General features: G+C 38.9%; 2 long non-coding RNA genes across 2 annotated transcripts in view; one reads left to right on the plus strand and one right to left on the minus strand.

Annotated features, from left to right (window-relative positions):
• The first annotated feature begins 6,202 nt into the window (after positions 1-6,202).
• The window catches only part of LOC134191447 (uncharacterized), a 9,818-nt gene continuing 8,450 nt past the window's right edge, over positions 6,203-7,570 (plus strand). The window contains exon 1 of the long non-coding RNA XR_009971791.1: positions 6,203-6,339. This is a non-coding gene — a long non-coding RNA (uncharacterized LOC134191447). The remainder of the gene's footprint in view (positions 6,340-7,570) is intronic.
• The window catches only part of LOC134190477 (uncharacterized), a 4,141-nt gene continuing 3,740 nt past the window's right edge, over positions 7,170-7,570 (minus strand). Inside the window, exon 3 of the long non-coding RNA XR_009971639.1 lies at positions 7,170-7,239. This is a non-coding gene — a long non-coding RNA (uncharacterized LOC134190477). The remainder of the gene's footprint in view (positions 7,240-7,570) is intronic.

Raw genomic sequence — 7,570 nt, forward strand, 5'->3', positions numbered from 1 at the left:
ATACACAAACACACACACACACACACACACACACACACACACACACACACACACACACACACACACACACACACACACACACACACACACACACATTCAACACACTTGACTCTCTAAAAAGTAAGAACAATGAAAAGCCAAAAGCCAGCAAAAACAAGAACACATAAAGCAACTAAATCTTGTATACACCGCTACCTTCAAACTCACTCCTTACCCGTGTAAAGACAGCAGCAGCAGCAGAATGGCTTCAAGTCTCTCTCATTCTTCATTAGTAGTAAGTAGACTGCATATGCATGGATATAGACTACATAAAACAAAGATTCAAAGAAAGCATTTCAATAGTTAGCAATGCAATAATAACGTACACCAAAGTCTTTGTATAAATAATTACTTCTTTATCTCTTCACAGTCATACCTTCAATGACAACCAGTGTGCATCTTGATTTAGCAATTTGGTAACATTCCTATGTATATATAGAAAGTAAACATATCATTAGTATTAAAGTAATGATCTATTAATTAATGTATTATAATAATCATTATAAAGCTGCTTCATCTTGTCTTTCTAAGGTTTTACAATTGGTTAACCTGTGTTGCCTAAATGTAACCATCAACCATAAAGCTAAGATGTCCTTTGATAGCCTGATGCTAAAGTGCATTTCTTTAACTCCACAACCTAATCTGGCTGACTTTGCGGACCTCTGCCGCATTTCTTTATCTTCACAACCTACTCTGCTTGAGCTCACCCAAATTCCACAAACTAATCCAGTGAGACCGTGGATTAGTTCTCGGTGGATTAGTTTGTGCAGATAGGCATGATTATGCAATTAGTACATGCGCATGAAAATGAAGTGGAGGAGTCAGTAGCAACACATCTGTCTTGACAAAACAAACACATTTGCATCTATAGACATGCAAAAACACAAGAGTGATCCATATCACACTACTGACACAATGGGCATACTCACGTCTACTTGCATGTTCTTTATTCTACACTAATCCGATTCCACTGGAATACATACGGTTAATCCAGTAGAACTCAACCAGATTAGCTTGTGGAGTAAAGAATGTGCCCCTAAAGACATTGTTCTCGGCTTCTTGTTTGTGTTTGAAATGAAAAGGTGCAGATAAACCATTGTTTACTGTTCATTCCATAAAATGGATTGTCAATTCTCAGTTCATTATAAAAATGGTTTGAATCCCATTCAAAATACCTATTCACACCTACTTAAGCAAAACACTGGTTATTGTCTTCACTGACAAATAGGATACAAACAAAGCAAGTCTATAGACATCTGTATTCAACATACAGTACTCATACAAAAGCAGTTGATTGCAAGTGTATTTCTACTGCATATGTTTCTATTATAGCTGTACACTAATCGCTCATAAGCATGAATGTTGGTGTCTCAATCAAAGACAAGTAAATCACTACAATCAAGTATTAAAGCAAATATATGCATGCATAGCTTCACAGTGGTTTACCAACTGCTATGCATAAGTTCACAAGATACATTGAAGAAAGTACACAACTTTCCCAGAATAGAAAAAAATCACGTACAACTCTGAAGTATACATCCCTGACCATTAAATTTGAACCGATATAATTGTACCAAATAAAATATGACACTATATAACAGTGCCAGATTGTAGTGAACTAAGCAACGAGGCAAACTGCTAATCTCTTGAAGATCTCTCTTATCCACGGAAAGTACGACATCAGTCATGCACAAAGACTGCCAGCAATAACGCATCAGATCTTATTGCCCAGCCTTACACTGTCAATTAAAGAACTGTAGTCAAATACCCATCAAAAAGCAAATATATAGAACTATGCGATCGCTGCTCCAAACCAAAGCATACAAATAAAACAAATAACAGAACAATACACACCGGTTAGCATAAATTCTACACATCTACTCGTGTAGAGTAATTTTTGCATAAGTTCTCATGCACTCTCTTGGCTCTGTTCACGCTCAACTAATGCAGTTACCCCGAAAGAAGAAATTTGTGCAGGAAAAAATTCGTGCGATTTTTTGCGATCACAAGCACATTGCACAAAATAAATTCCATATATATTTTTCCCTTGCCCATCATCCTATTGCGCATGGCCATATTGTCACACAAATCAATTCCGCACAAGTACTGATGTTTCTAGAGAGAGCACAATTTTTTCTCCTGTGCAAATTTCTTCTTTCAGGGTATCCAGGTTCATAAATACAATAACCATTGTTTCAAAATATCTGGACTTTTGCCTTGTAGGAACCTGTAACAAGCATCAGCAACTGCACCGTTACCCTTTCAAACTTTCTGGACCACCTCCTATCTATATAACATCTATCATAATCATTTAGACAAACAGGATGATATACAATAAGATGTAAATAGCACTGTCATTTGATAAATTCATCACATTTTATAGTTAATGAGCAGCACATCTTTCAGAAGGGAGACTGGCCAAGGAGTCAATGCCATGCACTGTCATACAGATGGTTTCTGCCATTCCCAATTCAATCTGGAAATGAAATTATGAGCTTCGAAGTGCTGGCAACTAATGCACATATCACACAGGCATGCAGTGGAAAAAGACATACCGTATTACCTCACTTTCAACAACATGCCACTATAGGCGAGGTTTAGCAGAGATGCCAATCAGTTGTAACAACATGCTGTTATAAAGTGAGGGTGCTGATACTGATCGAGGTCAGTGAATATCAATCTCTCATAGCGTGCGCATCTTTAGACATGGTGTCAGGAGAACAGCCACATGCTGATCCGGAGGAGGTAACAGAAAGGAGGACAGTCAGACAGAAGAAATAGCAGTTAATTAAAGGTCGGAAAAGCTACACCGTGGAAATAAACGGTCAAAGTTACCGCATCAAAGATAGATGAGATCTTGCCTTGGCTGCATGCTCTCTTGTAGATTGCAGTACAGTTGTACACTTGAAAATAACAAAGAACGGGAAGCAGATGTTGTCAGAGTTGTAATTTTGATTATGTATTGTGTTCACTAACTATTAAATGTTTGAGTTGCAACTGCATTTATATATTCATGTCCAAATGCAGCTGCCGAACTGCCTGTCTCAAAACAGTGTTAGGTATTCTTGCTGACAGCATCAGCAACAGGTCTGTAGTTAAAGCTCAATACATGACCTCTGTCAACAGGATGATTGTGAATACCAAGTCAAAAAGACATCGATGGTTTGAATGACTTTAAATTTTCTGGTTGTCAATGGGGTAGAAAGGTATTATGAGTGTGCTGCATGGGACAGTTCGTCGTTTAATTGTCTCTAGTAGATTTTTCAGAAAATCTTTTAACCTGCTCTTACTTTGTTATGAGAACTGCGACAACATTGGGTTTTTCCATTAAGCTAGGTGACAGTGTTGTAAAGGTTTGAAGACGATTTTGGTACTAGATATTTGGCTGCCTCTTGTGAAAAGATAAGTTGTTTCGGAGATGCCATGTTGGAAGTCTTAATTCTATCCATTTCACTGCACCACTGTGACTGCACATATCCATGCCCTCAAAGTAGTAAAGCTGTGCTTTTCGATCAGAACCTAGAAATGACTCTGGTGTGCGTTTTGACATAATTTTCAATAGTGTATCATACATAGTCTACCAAGAATGATATGAGCTGGCCAAGTCTCTCCTCACTGACATGGTTTGCCTGTCTGTTTGAAGTGTTTCTATTGTTCATCTCAAATGGTTGGATCTGGCTTAGCTTAATTCTTCATCTACACCAGTGAAATTAGTGGACACAGTACCTTTTGCCTGTCTGTTTGAACTGTTGGTACTGTTTGTTTTGATTGTCATGGCTTAATTCTCTATCACTGGTCGCCTCAACATGCATACGACCAGTGTTTCCGCTGGCCGATCGCCAAATAGCCAAATGCTACAAATAAATGTCGCTGGCGAAAAAAATAGTAATGCTTCCTTGCCAATTTGGCTAGCTGTTACAGTGTACGATGTACGCCTTGGATCAGATCTTGCAAGCAGTCACTATAGAGTGTGCTAACAAAGGTAATTATATATATATATATATCATAGTGCAACGCCATGGAGCTCCAGGGACTAAAAGGAAAATCTCTCTCACTTGCTGTGTTTATGTCCTGCACATGCTCTTTGCATTAGGCTTCCGTGTCAAACTAGAAATAAGAACAAGTAAAGATGACAGTCATGGTTCTGAAGATGACTGTCGCAGCAAAACGAAAGCTGATCAATGATATGGAAACCACGAGGAAGATGATGACGACAACTTATCATTGAATCAATGATGCTGAACTTTGATGATGCTGAATATAATTAAAATACTTCAAGATTTTGATTTTGACAGAGCTTTTAAATATTGGTGTAAAACTAGGAAGGATGGCAATGAACGCTTGAAGTCTGATTTGTACACTTTGTCCTTCCAAAGTCACATCCCACTGAGTAGACATGTGTCGGATTAGTACTGCATTTGTTTCGATCAACCATTAGTAAATGTTGCCTGTCTCTCCTACCAGGATAAACTTGAATCAATAGTTGTTGTCGTTGAGATTGCTATCTGTTTGATGTTTGGGTGATTTTTCTTGGCTCTGAAATAGAGCAATTGGCTACAAATGAACAAGCACCTTTAGCCAAGTGGCTAATAATCGAAAATTTCTAGCAAAAACACTGCAAATGAGTAGTAGCTGTACCTTGGTTAGCTGGGGACGAAATTAGCTTGTGCTTGAAAAATGCTACTTTGATTGGTCTGTTTCAAAGTAAGGCTAAGTCTGTGACTTCTAGTTTGTCTGCTTGGTGCAGTGTGTAGAAGAGAGCTCCTACCTTCAAATACAGACTTCTCTACAATGTTTTAAATATCCATTTATCACTGAGATTCCATCGATATCGTAAATTGCAGAAGAAAGCCTGCAGCGTACTTGTTGTCTTGATTTGTCTGGTGACGTCTCGGTAGTTCCCGAAGTTGGCTAGATATATGTATCTACAAGCTAACTCGCTAGGCATCATTGCACTTGTGTGTGGATCACTGAACCGTGCCGTTACAGGAACCTTGACAACCGTCCCTTTTTCTGCACTGACATTTGGGAAGTCAAATGCAGCACAGTCTTGTCTGTACAGAATGCTTCTCTAGGCAAGTGTACAATATGCTAGTCATGAACAAATGCAATTCTAGCTTGTGCCTGTTGATACCTACCTTCCTTCCTTTTGCAGAACAAATCTAGCAGTTTTGAAGTCATACTGCAACAGACGCTGATAATCAGGTGGAAAACGCAGTAAAGCAGGAAACACTGTCGCTCACACAGATGTTCACAAAATGCTTGCACGTGAATTGTCTACCGTGCACGTGCGGTTAAATATATCTGGGATTTGACATCTGGAATGTTCCACCCAACCATGCCCAAAAAGTTGCAAAGAGAGATACTCCCTCCAATTTGTTTGTGAAACTTTCCTTGTTACATGCCAGGTGTGCATTTTGGTAGCAATTGGACTTAAACTGCGGTCTTGAATAAAATATATACATACACTTTAGTTTTATATATACTAGAGTAGATATAATACTTGTACCAGAACTAGGAAAATTAACACTTGTTCAGCCACAAAATATTTTTGTAAAAAAATCAATCCAATTGAGTGACTTGCCTGATGCAGTCCTTTAATAGTTAGTGAACACAATACATAATCAAAATTACAACTCTGACAACATCTCCTTCCCGTTCTTTGTTATTTTCAAGTGTACAACTGTACTGCAATCTACAAGAGAGCAGGCAGCCAAGGCAAGATCTCATCTATCTACCCAAACAGTCTAGAGTTCTAGCATTTACAGGTGACATGCCAACCACGACAGTGTAAGGTACAGCAGCAATAAAACCATCAATGTGAACTTCAGGCACCGAGGCCATATTTTCATTAATTAAGTCTGTATAGATATCAACATATTGTCACATTAATTAAAAGTAAACTTGGAAATACCATTTTTCATTTCCTTCTTTTTTATGAATACGTTTCCCGTCTCTTCAATTATCAATCCATCTCCACCTTTGCACAGAGGCAGAACAGACTTCCCGGAAGTTGCCTCCTTCAGGAACCTTTACAAGTCACGTTACACCGGGTACTGTACAACTTCCCCAACGCACACATCATATTCTGGCACAGATCGTGTACGTACTGTACACATAGAACACTGTATGTGTACGTGTATACATTATGTAACATACATAACACAGCATTGCACATGCGCAAGATGATCATGGCATTCGGGACAGTTTGTTGTTTCGGTTGTGAGGTTTGTTTCGAGGCAGTTGCCGAGTAAGAGAAGAGATTGGCTGATGAGAAGTCTCTGACGAAACCTTTTGGAGGTAAGCCTCTTCTGTTCGCTCATAGATTTTGGACAGTGTTGCAGAATTGGGTGGGTGATGAAGGGTTAGCAAGGAGGGCACTTTGTATAATGTGGAGCAGGCTTTAGTGAGTCATGCGAGTTGTTTTTGCCAGCTCATATCAGGAGTGGCCAAGTTTGGAATCCAAAGGCTGAGAATTAAGTTCTGCTGGTTCTGCATGTGCGTACCAGCAGACTCAGTCTCACGGACCATGACAGCTGCAGTCTGTGTCTCTGCACAAGACCTACTTCTAGATTTGATTGACCCGGAGTATAGGAGTCAATTGTTCTTTGATTTTGATTTGACAGATTGACAAGTTATTGTATCTACTGAGCATGATAATCAGTAAATGGGCATGCCAGAGTATTACTCCAATCTTGGCACCACCCTGGCGCTGAAAAATTAGAACTCTTACAACATCTGCTTCCCATTTTTTGTTATTTTCAAGTGTACAACTGTACCGCAATCTACAACGGAGCAGGCAGCCAAGGCAAGATCTCATCTATCTAGCACTGACATTCTGACACTGATTCAGCTGTATGTCTGGTGTAACTAGTCAAATTTTTGCCCAAAATGTATGTGACTAGAACTGTTAAGAATGCAAGTCAGCAAATCGAAAGCTAGATACAACTCGCACTGATACCAAACCATGAGTTCTCGAGAGCTTACCACTTACACTTGATAGCCCAACATATATGCAGAATGAAAACAACAAGCTCACATCATCTACAAATGATCCCGGCTCCAACATGTCTTGAAATGAATTGAAACATGTGAGAATTTCTGAAATCTCATGAGGAAAAGTTCCTTACCTATTAACTATTACTGCTGCATCATATACCTGAAAGTATTGACGCGGCGATAGGGTCTGGCTACGTGAGACTATAGCAAAACAACAACAGGATTGCCAGTAGAATGCCAAAATTGTGGCCCCAAGAGACATTTCTGGGCCAAAACTGTTGATATTAATATAACTTTTAAATAATCGTGTTATTTTGATTTGCCTAAGAATTATAGAATATAGAAGAGATTTATCCAAACCACTATGCTCTCCTACAAACTGCATATATAAATGATTAGTCAGTCTCTCAAAAACATGTATTGTTCTCTTATCAGCAATTGACACAATTAAAGATCATTAGCATTCTTTACCCAGACGATGCCTTGCGGTGTCTGTAACATATTTAGACTGAGATTAAAACAACGCTTTGCC

The sequence above is a fragment of the Corticium candelabrum genome, chromosome 15 (genome assembly GCF_963422355.1).
Source record: "Corticium candelabrum chromosome 15, ooCorCand1.1, whole genome shotgun sequence".
Classification (NCBI taxonomy): domain Eukaryota; kingdom Metazoa; phylum Porifera; class Homoscleromorpha; order Homosclerophorida; family Plakinidae; genus Corticium; species Corticium candelabrum.